The sequence below is a fragment of the Muntiacus reevesi genome, chromosome 12 (assembly GCF_963930625.1).
Source record: "Muntiacus reevesi chromosome 12, mMunRee1.1, whole genome shotgun sequence".
NCBI classification, from domain to species: domain Eukaryota; kingdom Metazoa; phylum Chordata; class Mammalia; order Artiodactyla; family Cervidae; genus Muntiacus; species Muntiacus reevesi.
Window position 1 is genome coordinate 59696315 of NC_089260.1, and position 14974 is coordinate 59711288.

Consider the following 14974-nt stretch of genomic DNA (forward strand, 5'->3'; position numbering starts at 1 on the left):
CTCATGCTCACATCCCTTATACAAAATGGTATAGTCTTTGAATATAACCCCCAACACTCCTGAGCCATCTCTAGATTACTTGTAATAGCTGCTGGTAAGTCGCATCAGTCGTGTCCGACTCTGTGCGGCCCCATAGACCACAGCCCAACAGGCTCCTCTGCCCCTGGGATTCTCCAAGCAAGAATACTGGAGTGGGTTGCCATTTCCTTCGCCACTTGTAATAGATAATACAAGGTAAAGTGAAGTCGCTCAGTCATGTTCGACTCTTTGCGACCCCGTGGACTGTAGCCTACCAGGCTCCTCCATCCATGGGATTCTCCAGGCAAGAGTACTGGAGTGGGCTGCCATTTCCTTCTCCAACACAAGGTAGTCAGTCAGTCAGTTCGGTCACTCAGTCATGTCCGCCTCTTTGCGACCCCATGAATTGCAGCACGCCAGGCCTCCCTGTCCAGTGCTATATAAATAGTTGCAAATATGATGTAAATATTATAAAAAAAAAATAGTTGCTAATGTTCTGCAAATTCAAGTTTTGATTTTTGGAACTTTCTGGAATTTTTTCAAATATTTTTGTGATCTGGTTGGTTGAATTGTGGATGCAAAACTCGGGGAAGGGCTGACTACATGTATTTACTGATTAATTTACAGTATCAATTTCTTTTTTGTTACTATTACTACAACAGGTAATAATAATAGTTAATTTTTTTGAGTGCTATATTCAAGATGCCTTTCTTAATCCTTTACATGTGTTATTTAATTTTTATAACAATCTTATGGGATGTGTATGACCATGGTTACATGGCTGAAAAGGGGGCAATGTAAAATTCTTAATCTGAATGTAAGACTGTGAAGGTTTGTCAACTGCTTTCATTGTTTGGCCTTGGTACTGGCTCAGTCTAGCTGTATAACTTGGGGCAAGTCATTCTGAATCTCAGTTTCCTTATCTGTCAAACAAAGATAATTTAAAATGACTTGGAGGTTGTCTTGAGCATTAAATGAGATAGTAAATGTGAAATTGCTTTGTAAATAATAATATGATATATAATGTTTGTTGTTCCCACTATCACCATGACTTTTCTATGGTTGAATTAGGAAGATGGGAACGTTTCTGATGAATCGGCAGTCAGAGTTACAGTCATGAGAGATGTATCTGTATCAGAGACGCAGAACCATTGTGATTTATTATAGGGGTCTGACCACATGCAGTCATGGAACCTTAAATAAGTAGCTTATGTATAAATATGTCTCTTAGCCCAGAATCAGGGGCTGCAGCCAAAAATCACGGGGGTTGGTGATCAGGGAGAATCTGGGAGAGCTAATTGAAACCTTAGAAGATAAGCTGCAACCTATGAGTTCAGACTGGAACCTACATTGGTCACTCACTAACCCTTCCAAGAGGCAGTGTGAGTCACCACAGTGCTGTATGTGAACCCCCTACAGGATTTGGAGAAGATGGATTAGGATCTGGTGTAGCTGCCATTCTGGCTGCTGTCCTGTCCAATGAAGTGAGCCAACAGACCTGATCCTGAGCCTCAGCAGTCCTCTATCCAACACTTTTCAAGTGTACGTGTAGATGCTGGGTATTTCAGCCTTCTAAATTTCAGGCAGATTTCTCTATTGCTAAACCTTAACTCTGCAACATGCAGGAAAAGGAATTCTGGGAATTGTAGTTCTAATTTATCTAAATTGACATAATACAAAGCTCCCACAATAAACCTATAGCAAAGGTAGAAAAATCAAATGCCTCAAAGGGTCAAGTCATTAAAACTAGTGACTGAAGCAGACTGGATTTAGGAAAGAAAGCACATGTTCCATCTAAAGGAGGCAAACTCTTTTGAGTGGAGTGGGGCTCAGTGATTGATATTTTTCTTGTTCAAAAACTTTTGTTTTGGGGGGCAATTTACCTCTTGCAAATGCATATGCTTCTTTTTCTCTATTCAGAACTTGTGATATCTGCTTGTGAACTTTTTTTTTTTTGCTAATTATTATATATGGGATTTTTGGTTTCCTGGTCAACTGTATCAATATTTTCTCATGTCTTATGTTTTTGCATCATGCTGAGAATAACTTCTCTACTCCAAGATAAACTTATTGAGTTTATTCTAGCTTATTGAGCACAATGTTTTCAGACTTCTTTTTACAGACCAATTGAGAATGTAGATTTTTCACTTGAAGTATCCAACTGTTAAGTAATGATAACAGATTCAAATCCATTTTTGAAATTAAGACAACCTTTGTGCTTACTTCCCACTTACATCCCTTTATCGTCCTAATGTTTGTTGACTTTATATACGAGACTTCAGCTAGTAATTCAAAGATTTAAAAAAGTCTGATCCCTGTCCTTCAGAACTTCACAAATGAATGGACAGATCTTTAAACAAACAGTTGTTGTTTAGTCGTTCAGTCATGTCCAACTCTTTTGCGACCCCACTGACTGTAGCCCACTAGGCTCCTCTGTCCATGGGATTTCCCAAACAAGAATACTGGAATGGGTTGCCATTTCCTTCTCCAGGGGTTATTCCTGACCCAGTGATCAAATCCGCATCTCCTGCATTGCAGGCAGATTCATTACTGCTGGTAAACGTGTTCAAAATACTACAGGAGCAGAGAAGGTAAACATGCTTCGGTGAAGGTCAGGGAAGACTTCATGCATGAGTCAGTATTTGAGGTTCATCTGTAGGGGAACAGAGGGGAAAAAGAATAAGGAAATTTCAAGCACTGGTATAATACAGATATTTTAAAGTATTTTATGTGTTCAGGCTTTCCTTTATTCCTTACTGTGCCAACTTGATAATTACTTTCAGAAACCATGAGGTGGCAGAGAGGAAGACAGAGTAAGATAGTTTGGGGCTGTGTAATACAAACACGATTTTAGATCCATTTGTCAGAAATCCATAACCCTACTATTCACATCGCTTACTCCTTTAGCCTATTATTTTATAGTAGCAACTATTTTTCTCGTTAACATTTGAATCTCTCTGTGAGGGAGAGAGAATACTATGAAACTTTTAAAAATAATTTTCCTCCCAGGAAATCAGGTTTCGAAATCTGTTAGAATAGGTTTAGATAGAAGTAGAGCAGAGTGTAAGAACCCTGGGTGCCCATCCAAAGGCAAAGAAGCCCTGGGAAGCTTGAATAATGGAGTGTGGGGGAAAGTACAGAACTTAAGAACAGATTCCATTACATTCTTGAAGCAGTCATAGTGGTGAAACTTTTCCCCAAAGACAGATTATAAATTAACCTATAGTTTGCTATTGTCCCTGGTTCGTTTCAACATGGCTGTCTGAAATCTGTGGTCTCTGTGGGTTTATTGCCTCCTACCCTTTTCAATGTCCAAGACTTTCCATGCCCTCAATCTTTTTCCAGATGGTGGAAAAGTATATGGGTTCAATGCTTAAAGCTGCTTTGCTTCCCATTAAGTCCATAGATGTTGCCAGATGAGCCCTTCTTCCAGTACACCTTGACCAGAGAGAATCTTACCAAGTCCTGGAAAATGGCTGTAACATGTTTTGTCACCAGGAGAATATAGAAATTGGAAAATTTGATCAAAAACATTTGTGTACCCTGGTCTTCATTTTTTTTTTTTTTAAAGCTTTCATGTGTGTTTTAGGAGGCTGACATAAAGCACATAGTCCATGGACCATGAAATTGTTTTTGTTTTTTTAAATACATTTTATTTTGGGGGGCTTTTTGGGGAGTTAGGATCAGAGTTTTTAAGTCAATTAAAGTCATAGCTATGATTACCTTTCCTGAATGCTTGTTTTAGTTCTTGAAAGTAAATTGTAGGTAATCTTGCTCTTCTTAATATCTCTTCTAATGTTCACTAACTATCTGAAACCTAGAGTTAGAGGGATAATTGGATTTAGCACTGGCTCTGTCAAACCCCATTTATATGGCCTTGGGTAAGATACTCTTTCACAGTCTGTTTCTTCATCTATAAAGTAGGAATCTTAATAGTTTCTCCCAACTAGCATTGTGGGAACAAAAATCAAGCAATAATGTAAAATGCTTTGTAGAATTTCTGGTACATGATAAATCTACATGATATTTATTATTATGTTTGACAAAATATAGTCTTATTTGATTATCATTTCAGTCCTATCAGATAGGCAGAGGAATTGTTTCCATTTTTTATTTTTTTAAGTAAAGAAAAAAGAAATACAGAGAAAGTTTGGGGCTTGTCAAGTATTACATCCCAAATTTGTGGCACAGCTTAGGCTTAAACTTAGGTCATCTCACTACACCATTGCTCCAACTTGGCCGAGAAAGCCAAGGCTTCAACCCAGGATGGGAAGTGGGGTACATTTCAAGATGTTTATCAACAGGGAAGAGATTCAGGGTATGGCTTTTCACTAATAAGTGTGAAGGTATTTCAGAATAGTAGAGAATTTAACTACTGTGAGCATTTTCACTGTAGTTATAGAATATTAGTGTAGCCATCTATGTATGAGTTCTTCTTTTACCATTTCATGTGATGGAAGAGCTAAGGAATTTTAGATTAGTTGCATTGTCAAACTCTGAGGCTCTTGTTCTGTCTAGCAAAGGGTTAACCTCAAGAAAGTAACCTTTAGTTCCAGTGTATTATTGGAAAGCGTATTATAAGTCAAAGCTGGAAGATTCTTTTTTTTTTTTTTTTTTTTTTGCATCATTTGTCTAGTATAAGATTCACATCCAACACTATTCCCCTGTGGGGCTCTGAAGCACCAAACTACAAGTTGGTATCTGTTCATCTCTACATTTTAATGCAAAATATATTTGTGGAAGGTTATTAACAGCCTTTAAACGTCTCTGAATTATGTGTGTTTGTGTATTTGCTGCTCTCATCATTTCCAGTTTTATAGTAAATTTTATAATACATAGCACTTAGCTCATGTGAAATGGCTGATGAGCACCTTATGGTCAAAATAGGGCTTTGCTACTAATGGGATACTAGACAGGAAGGAAGCAGAGGGAAATGGAGAAAACTACTGATGTTGGTGTTAAAATGGTTCAAATATAGCCATATGTTCCATGTTATCACTAAGACAAAGGATATGATTTCTTTCTCTATTCATGTACTGCAAGCAAACCTTTTATGTCTTAGTCCCCTCTCAGTCCCTCCTATCTGTGATATTGTGATTTGTAATAAGAAATACATTTTTGGTCTTTGACCCCATTCCAGGCACAGCACTCCTAAAACCCTTGGAAATCCTGAAAGACTTAGAAATCCTAAACAGTGAGAGAAATAACAGTGTCTTGATGTTCTTAACCCCTTTCCACCAGTTTTCTGGTGGAAATTTCTCTTCAAGGAAATTAGAGATACCAAGGGAATATTTCATTCAAAGATGGGCTCAGTAAAGGACAGAAATGGTATGGACCTAACAGAAGCAGAAGATATTAAGAAGAAGTGGCAAGAATACACAGAACTGTACAAAAAAGATCTTCATGACCCAGATAATCACGATGGTGTGATCACTCACCTAGAGTCAGACATTCTGGAATGTAAGTCAAGTGGGCTTTAGAAAGCATCACTATGAATAAAGCTAGTGGAGGTTATAGAATTCCAGTTGAGTGATTTCAAATCCTATAAGATGATGCTGTGAAAGTGCTGCACTCAATATGCCAGCAAATTTGGAAAACTCAGCAGTGGCCACAGGACTGGAAAAGGTCAGTTTTCATTCCAGTCCCAAAGAAAGGCAATTCCAAAGAATGCTCAAACTCCAGCACAATTGCACTCATCTCTCACGCTAGTAAAGTAATGCTCAAAATTCTCCAAGCCAGGCTTTGATAATACATGCCCCGTGAACTACCAGATGTTGAAGCTGGATTTAGAAAAGGCAGAGGAACCAGAGATCAAATTGCCAACATCCACTGGATCATTGAAAAAGCAAAAGCTTTCCAGAAAAACATCTATTTCTGCTTTATTGACTATGCCAAAGCCTTGACTGTGTGGATCACAATAAACTGTGGAAAATTCTGAAAGAGATGGGAATACCAGACCACCTGACCTGCCTCTTGAGAAATCTGTATGCAGGTCAGGAAACAATAGTTAGAACTGGACATGGAGCAACAGGAGTACATCAAGGCTGTATATTTTCACCCTGCTCATTTAACATATGCAGTGTACATCATGAGAAACGCTGGGTTGGAGGAAACACAAGCTGGAATCACGATTGCTGGGAGAAATATCAATAACCTCAGATATGCAGATGACACCACCCTTATGGCAGAAAGTGAAGAACTAAAGATACTTTTGATGAAAGTGAAAGAGGAGAGTGAAAAGGTTGGCTTAAAACTCAACATTAAAAAAACTAAGATCATGGCATCTGGTCCTATCTCTTCATGGCAAATACATGGGGAAACAGTGGAAACAGTGACAGACTTTATTTTCTTGGGCTCCAAAATCACCATGAAATTAAAAGACACTTGCTCCTTAGAAGGAAAATTATGACCAATCTAGATAGCATATTAAAAAGCAGAGGCATTACTCTGCCAACAAACGTCCATAAGTCAAAGCTCCATAGTCAAAGCTATGATTTTTCCAGTAGTCATGTAAAGATGTGAGAGTTGAACTATAAAGAAAGCTGAGCACTGAAGAATTGATGCTTTTGAACTATGGTGTTGGAGAAGACTCTTGAGAGTCCCTTGGACTGCAAGGAGATCCAACCAGTCCATCCTAAAGAAAATCAGTCCTGGGTGTTCATTGGAAGGATTGATGTTGAAGCTGAAACTCCAATACTTTGGCCACCTAATGCAAAGAACTGACTCATTTGAGAAGACCCTGATGCTGGGGAAGATTGAGGTTGGGAGAAGAAGGGGACGACAGAGGATGAGATGGTTGGATGGCATCACTGACTCAATGGACGTGAGTTTGAGTAAACTTTGGTAGTTGGTGACGGATATTGAGGCCTGGCATGCTGCAGTTCATGGAGTCGCAAAGAGTCAGACATGACTGAGTGACTGAACTGAACTGAACTGAATTTCTATGATTTTATGTTAATGAGATAACTTTGGAAAGCATCTAAGGAAGGAGGTTGGTTGTCAGGGGAACCAGCCATATAATTCCTGGATTGGAATTTTCAATCACACCCCCTTGTCCTCCAGAGAAGAGAGGGGCTGGAGGTAGAATTAATTGCCAATGGCCAAAGATTTAATCAATCATGCCTATATAATGAAACCTCCATAAAAACCCAAAGGATGAGTTTGGGCAAGCTTCTGGATGGGTGAAGACATGGAGATGTGGGGAGTACAGAGAAAGCTTAGAAGCTCTGAGCCCCTACTCACATACCTTACCCTCTTCATCTAAGTGTTCAGCTGTATCCTTTATAGTGCTCTTTATAATAAACTGGGAAATATATGTAAATGTTTCTCCATGAGCTACTTTAGCAAATTAGTCCACTCCAGGGAGGAGGTCATGGAAGCTTCCAGTTTATAGCCAGTCAGGAACACAGGTAACTCCTGGATATGCAATTGGCATCTGAAGTTGGGGGGCAGTTTTATGAGACTAAATTCCCAACAGGTGAGATCTCATGCCATCTCTAGGTAGAGAGCATCAGAATTGAATTAATTGCTCGGTGGTTCAAATAAACATACGTATTTCTTTCATGTGAGAGATTTTGAGGTTAAGAGTAGAGGAATATAGGTTTTAGAGCAAAGAGAAAATAGATATTTAGAACCCTGGATACAGCAACGTCAATAATTGCTTGTTGAGTAATTATATGGATCAAATTTAAAGGAATTCTTTTAAAAGTTCTGATAGTAAACACTTCATAAATTGATATTTCAGTAACCATTAAATTATCTTAAATGAAAGTGATTTTTAATGTCTTTGTTTAATATATCTGACAGATCATACTCTTGATCTGTGTATTTGCTGCACCTCCTTGGAGGGAAGATTACATATCCCACCAATTTCTATACCACTGATGTTAAACTTGGCAATACAATTTGTTTAGGTCAAGCTCCTTTTTCTTGCAGGAATGAAAGTGATAATGACACTTTTTTGTGCAGAATATTTAAGAATCATTACATAGTTCTGTTCTCACTCAGCCTAGACCATGGGATGAGCAGAGTGCAACCAGATCATCACCAAAATGTAAGGCAAGCAAGAAATAAAATTTTGATTTGATAAACACTGTAATTTTTAAATAATTTGTTATTTCATCATAACACAATAAATGCTGGCTAATATACTTGTTCAGGTGCTAAGTCATGTCCAGCTCTTTGTGACTCTGTGGACTGCAGCACACCAGGTTCTTCTGTCCTCCACTATCATACCGAGTTTGCTCAAATCCACGTGCATTGAGTCAGAGATGCTATCTAACCATCTCATCCTCTGCCAACCCCTTCTCCTTTTGCCTTCCATTTTTCCCAACATCAGGGTCTAATACACTATGGGAACATAAAATAAAATAAAAATTAGAAATGCCTCAAATTTTCCTGGACAGATTTTTTTTTGAAGGAGACCTGGGTTTTCATATCACCCCTGTCCAGCCTGATGCATAGATGACAAGACTGATTTAGATTTATGGACCTTTGAGACTGGGTAGTTGCTAAGCTAATCTCGGTAGCAAATGGCTGGCCACTTGTCTCATTTTCCCTTCCATCAGGAGCCATAATGTGGTACAGTATAATGAGAAGAGCCATATAAATCAGGAATTTGGGCGGAGATCTTGGCTTTGCTGAGGCTTATCATTTAACAACAGGCAAATCACTTAACCCTGCTTAGCCTTTATTTCATCTGTGAGAAGACTATAGTCTTACATTTCCTACCTCAGCTCTTTGCAGAGGCTTTTTCTTTGATGGGAATGCTCTTATTTCTGTGCATCTCTGGCTGGCTTTTCACCCTTCAGGTGTCAACTTCGTCTTTTTCTGATTGTGACTACCTTATGTAAACCAGGTCCCCATTATCCTTCCAACTCTGGTAGGGGTTGGACTACCAGACTCCTGTTTGACTCTTTCACAATATACAATTCAATTTGTAACTATTTATTTGTTTGTTACCTTGCGTATTGTCTGTTTTTCCAAGGCTCTATGCTCCTTGAGAACAGATGTGTATTTTATATTATGTATTGTATAATCTCAGCTTAGACTACACAGAGCAGGCACTCAAGAATTTTGAGTGTGTAGATAAGTAATAATAGCCAATATTTTATGATAACTTTAAATAGAGTATAATCTATAAAAATAGTGAAACACTGTTTTATTGATATACCTGAAACTAACATAATATTGTAAACAAAATATACTTCATTAAAAAAAATCATACATATTTATGCTTAACATATGTAACTGCTGGTTTAAGCATCTCACATTTATCTTTCTCATGAACACACTGATTCTCAAGACACCCCTACGAGGCAGAAACTATTAATTATGCTAATTTTATTGATGGGAAATAGAAGTTCAAAGATGTTTTGAAACTTTCCCAAGATCACACAGCAGGTAAGTGGCAGAGTCAGGTATCAAAACTAGCAAGTTGGGTTTTGAAGTTTGTGTGTGCCTTTGATATGTACAGACCTTATCTCACAGGGCAGTAGTGACTGAATATAAAAGAAGTGATATGTGAAAGTGGCTTCCATAAAAAAGAATGAAAGTATCATAAAATAAATGTTAATTGTAGCCAACTTGTTTTTACCTCCTTTCTGTACCTTGGTTAAAATCAAAGAAAATGTGCTGTCTAGAGCAAGTCTCTTCCAGAGGTTCTGAATCAAAAATGAAAAAGCCAAGGTTTACTTTGGATGAAGTGTTGCCACTGTATTGATGTCAACCCAGAAGGCGGTTTCTGGTAGCTCCGTTCAACATTTAAAAAAATAAAAATCAGATAACAATACAGGGTCAATTCATTTAAGATATTTTGTATATTCACTTCCCTGGTAGCTCAGATGGTAAAGTGTCTGCCTACAATGCAGGAGACCTCCTGAAGAAGGGTCAGGAAGATCTCCTGAAGAAGGAAATGGCAACCCAGTCAAGTAGATCTTGGAAAATCCCATTGACGGAGGAGCCTGGTAGACTGCAGTCCATGGGGTCGCAAAGAGTCGGACACAACTGAGCGACTTCACTTCACTATGTGTGTTGGAGTCTAGAGCCTCAAAGAGGAGTGAGTCACAAACTGTAATGTTAAGGAGTCCATAGTTGAGAAAAGAAATATACAAGGAATTATATATATATATATATATATATATATATATTTTTTTTTTTTTTTTTTTTTTTTTTAAGTAAAAGTGTGGTCTGTGACCAAAAGAATCAGCATGACGTGGGAACTTGGAGGAAATGCATGTTTTTAGATCTAGCCATCCGAGCCCAGATCAATCAGAATCAGCATTTTACCCAGGCTTCTGTGTGATTTATATGAACATTAGAGTTTGGCAGGCTCTGAGTTTTAATTGATGTCAGAAGCAGCATATTAGCATAATGTGAATTGTCATAGAAGAACAGAAATTGGAACACCAACCTGACGTGGGGGAATGTGAGTGTGGGTTTATCCAGAGGAGCTACAGTTTGGCTGAGGCTTAAAGGATGAATAGCTAATTATCAAGTGGGATCTGGTAGAAAAGTGCCACCATAGAAGGAAGAGCAGAGCTTGGTAGATAGGCAGCAGATGTACACTGAGTGCTGAGAACTTCTGAAGAATTTAATACATTTGGAGATAAGGGAGGCTGCGTGTCAGGAACTGAAGAAAAAACAAATAAGGGGCAAAACGTTGAAGTCCTTGAGTTCCATGCTAGACTATTTGTCTTGGTGGGAAGCCACAGTTAAGTTGTGGGTGGGTAGAGAATAACAAGATCGGGTATTCCTTTAAGATCACTCTGGTTGCCATGTGGTAGATGGACTGAATAGAAGGAAAGAGAGGAGATATTTGTGAGATTTTCAGATGACATAAAGCTGGGTGGAGTAGTTACAATAATAGATGACAGAAGCAAAATGCATGATTTCACCACATTTGGAGACTGAATCCAACCAACAGAATGAAATTAAACTGGAAAAAATGACAAAGTTCAGCATTTGTGCTCTTAAAAATAATCAGTTGAGAAAGTATAAGAGGGAGGCAAATGTTTTTTACACAGTTTGTAAAAAAATCCCCTAAAACTTGTGGTGGTGGATGTGGGCATGATTTGGTTAACCACAAGTTAAATCTGTGCCTGCCGTGTACCAAAGGGCTGAGGTTTTGGGTTTATGAACAGAAACAAAATGGCCCCTGGGAAATAATGCTTTCTTTTGTCTGACAAACCTTCTTTTCACTATGACTCTTCTCACCTTCTACTTCACCACTCTATCAAAAGGCAAACTTACAAGTCTCTGGTAGTCTAAGGACCAGCATCTATCAGGAAAAATGGAAAGTTTCCTCATCGTGAATTTTTACATACTGAAAAAATATACTCAAATGATAGGCTTGCTGTTGTCCACCACCACTGGACAGAGAACAGAGAACCCCTTGAAGAAAGAGTTTCCATTCCTTCTTGTGTTCCCAGGCCCTCACAGGGTGTCTGAGACAGTCCGGGTGTTTAGTATCAGTGAACAAATGAATGGATGGATGAATGAGGGGCGTACAACAGAGCATTAATGTGAAAGAGCTAGGAGAGCATGTGTACATATTGTTCATATAAGGTATGGAGAACAGTTGTAACAAGTCTTAAAAAGAAGATATACAACCCTGTTGTCTTTGCTGAGAAGTAAATGGTTCGTTAGCAACACTATATTCTTTCCGCAACCTCGAATCACATGTGCACACCCAACAAAACTCTTCCTACTGAGCTCCCTTGCAGCCTTGACTGCCTTTCCTGAGAGCCTGCCTCCCCTCTGATCCAGAATATGTGTCCCTCCCTGTGGGCTCTTCCCTGGGAGGACTCCCTGAAGCGATGCTTCAGGAGTCCATTCTTCCGGCATCATCACAGCTGGGCATCAGATGTCAGAGCCCCAGGATGGATAAACAAGTGGGCTCTGTCTTTTCAGGTTAAAAGCTGTGATTGTCCTGTCTGGCAGCCAGAATAAGGGATTGTAAACCAAGAACACATGAGGAAGGCTCTGGTTAACGATGAGCCTGAGTTTCATCCTGAGAGTCAGTGGTGTCGGGCTTTGAGAGCCCTTCTCTTCACAGCTTTGTGTGGGTGGCGAAGAGGCCTGGAACAGCTGTCTGCTGTCCAGGTTCAGGGCAGCCATTTCTAGATTCCACCATCCTGCTTCATAAACAGTGCTTTCTTATCATTCAGTCTAGTTGTCCTGTGTTTGCTTGAGGATACAAAATGAAAGCATGGAAGCTAAATACATTTATGTGACATTTAAAAAGGCCATGCAAGTAAAACCATTGCCAAACAAGGATTATGTTCCCAGTGGACATGCAGTGAATTTCTGTTGGTATCAAGGACTGGTGTGAAATTTTTTAATGTTTAAAATGAGACTCAACTTTTGCTTTATTGAGTGTTTCTAAAAATTTTTTAAATTTATTTTTGACTGTGCTGGGTCTTCGTTGATGAGTGTAGACTTTTCTCTAGCTGTGGTACACGGGCTTCTCATTGCAGTAGCTTCTTGTGTTGCAGAGCATGGGCTCTAGGGTGTGTGGGCTTCACTGGTTGCAGCAAGTGGGCTCACTAGTTGCAGCTCCCAGACTCTAGCACACAGGCATATGGGCTTAGTTGCTCCACAGCATGTGGGATCTTCCCAGATCAGGGATCGAACCCATGTCTCCTGCATTGGCAGGCAGATTCTTTACCACTGAGTCACCAGGTAAGTCCTACTTTGTGTTTTGACAGTGGAGTGTTTCTCATCTTTTTTGCAGAGCAGGAGCTCTCGGGTAGGAATGAATGAGGCAGTTCTTTGCTTTTATTTATTTATTTATCTATTTTTAGTCCTTTGCTTTTAGAATAAGCCAAGCCTATAGCCACAATTATACCAGGCAGATGTGTTTGCCTTCTTCTCTGAGAGGGCTATAAATGCTTAGATCTACATTCTGGGAGGATGAATGGGACTGGTCACAAAATACATTGTTTGTCTATCCTTTGAAACTGCAGAAATCAACCAGTGAATGAGTTTTTATTGTTTTTTTTCCACTTGGCCTCATTTTAATCATTTTTGTACAGCTTGTTTTTACTCATCAGAAAAAGACAACTGGTCTCAGACTCTGTTGTTAGTGGTACTAGTTGACTTTGTTGCACAGTTGTTCAATGTAGGCAATGTGCCATGGATATTGTATAATAATAATCTAACTTATTCTCACAGAAATTCCATGCTCAAAGCCTGGTTTATTGCCGGTCAGAGTTTCATCATCAAAGTAGCTCAATTTGAATCAACAAGTCTTTTCTATCAGTGCCTTTACTGCAGCATAGCACAGGAGTTCCATATAGTGAGTTATGTTCCCATCTAAGTAGAAATGAGATTTTGGCTCTGAATCATCCGTAATTTTCTTTAAAGGAACTCTTTCAGACAACTGTCTGCTAGTACTCAGTCTCAGAGCAACTTTTCTTGCTTTCTTTAGTGCTGCACAGGCTGGAAGCCTGAAAACTACATTTCCCAAATTGTCTTGCCAATTGGGTATCAACAGTCCCAGTTTGCCTGGAACTGAAAGTTTCCAGGGACATGAGACTTTCACAGCTAAACCCTGGAAAAGTCCTTGGCAAATAAGGATGAACTGTCATATTATTTGACAGCTATATTTCTATTAGCTTAGTGGCAAACACTCACAAGGATCAGAAGCCCCAAGGAAGGTAGATGCCATGTCTATCTCTGGTCACAGCAGAAGGAAGTGGGGGGCTCACGGTCTCCTGAGTAGCAGTGGGAAGGTAACCTCTTCTTGTGTCTCAGGGAATGCCGGCTTCTGTGTCTATAGGCAGAACTCCCTCTGGTTACAGGTGTCTGGGAAACATGAATTTTCCTCTTGGGTTTCTTAGATATTCTAATATTTTGTAAATAAATCCCTATATTATTAATCTCTTTCTCTGTCTAAAATGCTCACAGTTGTTTCTGTTTCTCTGAACATTGACTGATAGCCCCAATGAATAACAGGAGAGACAAGAGCTCATAGGAAAGACAAGTGCTAATCAGAAAAACTGTAGAAAACACCCAATCAAATAGATGTTTTCCAAAATGGCAGAGGTCAGGAAATAGGAGTGATATAATTTGGAGAACCCATGAAGACCAGCTTGCTAGCAATGTAGCAGCAATATATTCTAAGTCTTCCTAGGTCTCTATGAAATAAGCTTTGGATATGCTTCTAAGACTGACACTAGAATTAGAAGGGCCCTAGTACAATTGTTGGGGTCCATTAGCAACTAGAGCTCTGAGGAAAGAAGAAAGATGAGATTGATTCCTCATTTTTCCTTTGCTTCTTCCTCAGTTTGGATAAATCTTGCTCTGACAGGGTAGATGGCCTTCTGTATTGCTCCCTGGAAATAGCCTTTGCATGATACTTCATCACATATAATAATATTTTGACTGTATGCCTATCTTCAGTATTGGATTGTCAGCTCCTTAAAAATGTAATGTTCTATCTTCACGGCTCAACAGTGCTTGACATACGATATGGTGACAATGGTTTCCCATTTCATTCAAGTAAACTTCCAAACCCTTACCAAAAGTTCATATAGTATGAAATCTGGCCACCGCTCTAAACTCATCTACTATTTTCTCCCTTAATCACGTTTTTTAAAAAACCACTAGTCCCCTTGGTAAAGGAATAAAAAAAACAAACCAGCACTGTGTTTCAGCACCCAGGTTTTCTGCTTAGATGCTTCCTGCATTTCATCCTTGTTGTTTCTATGGTTGGAGACACTGCTTGCTAACATTTCAGTGGTTAGTTGTTGCAATATTACATACCTCTACAAAACATAGGTGACCCTTACACATTCAAGATCTATGCATTTAGGAGCATTGGGGGTAACATAGGTGGGAGATGAATAGAACAGTAAGTTGACATACTCCAGGTAGAGACAGCAAGAATTGTGATACTCTTACATGGGAAATATTGTCTCCAAAAGAACAGTAACCAAAAAGCACAGGGAATAGA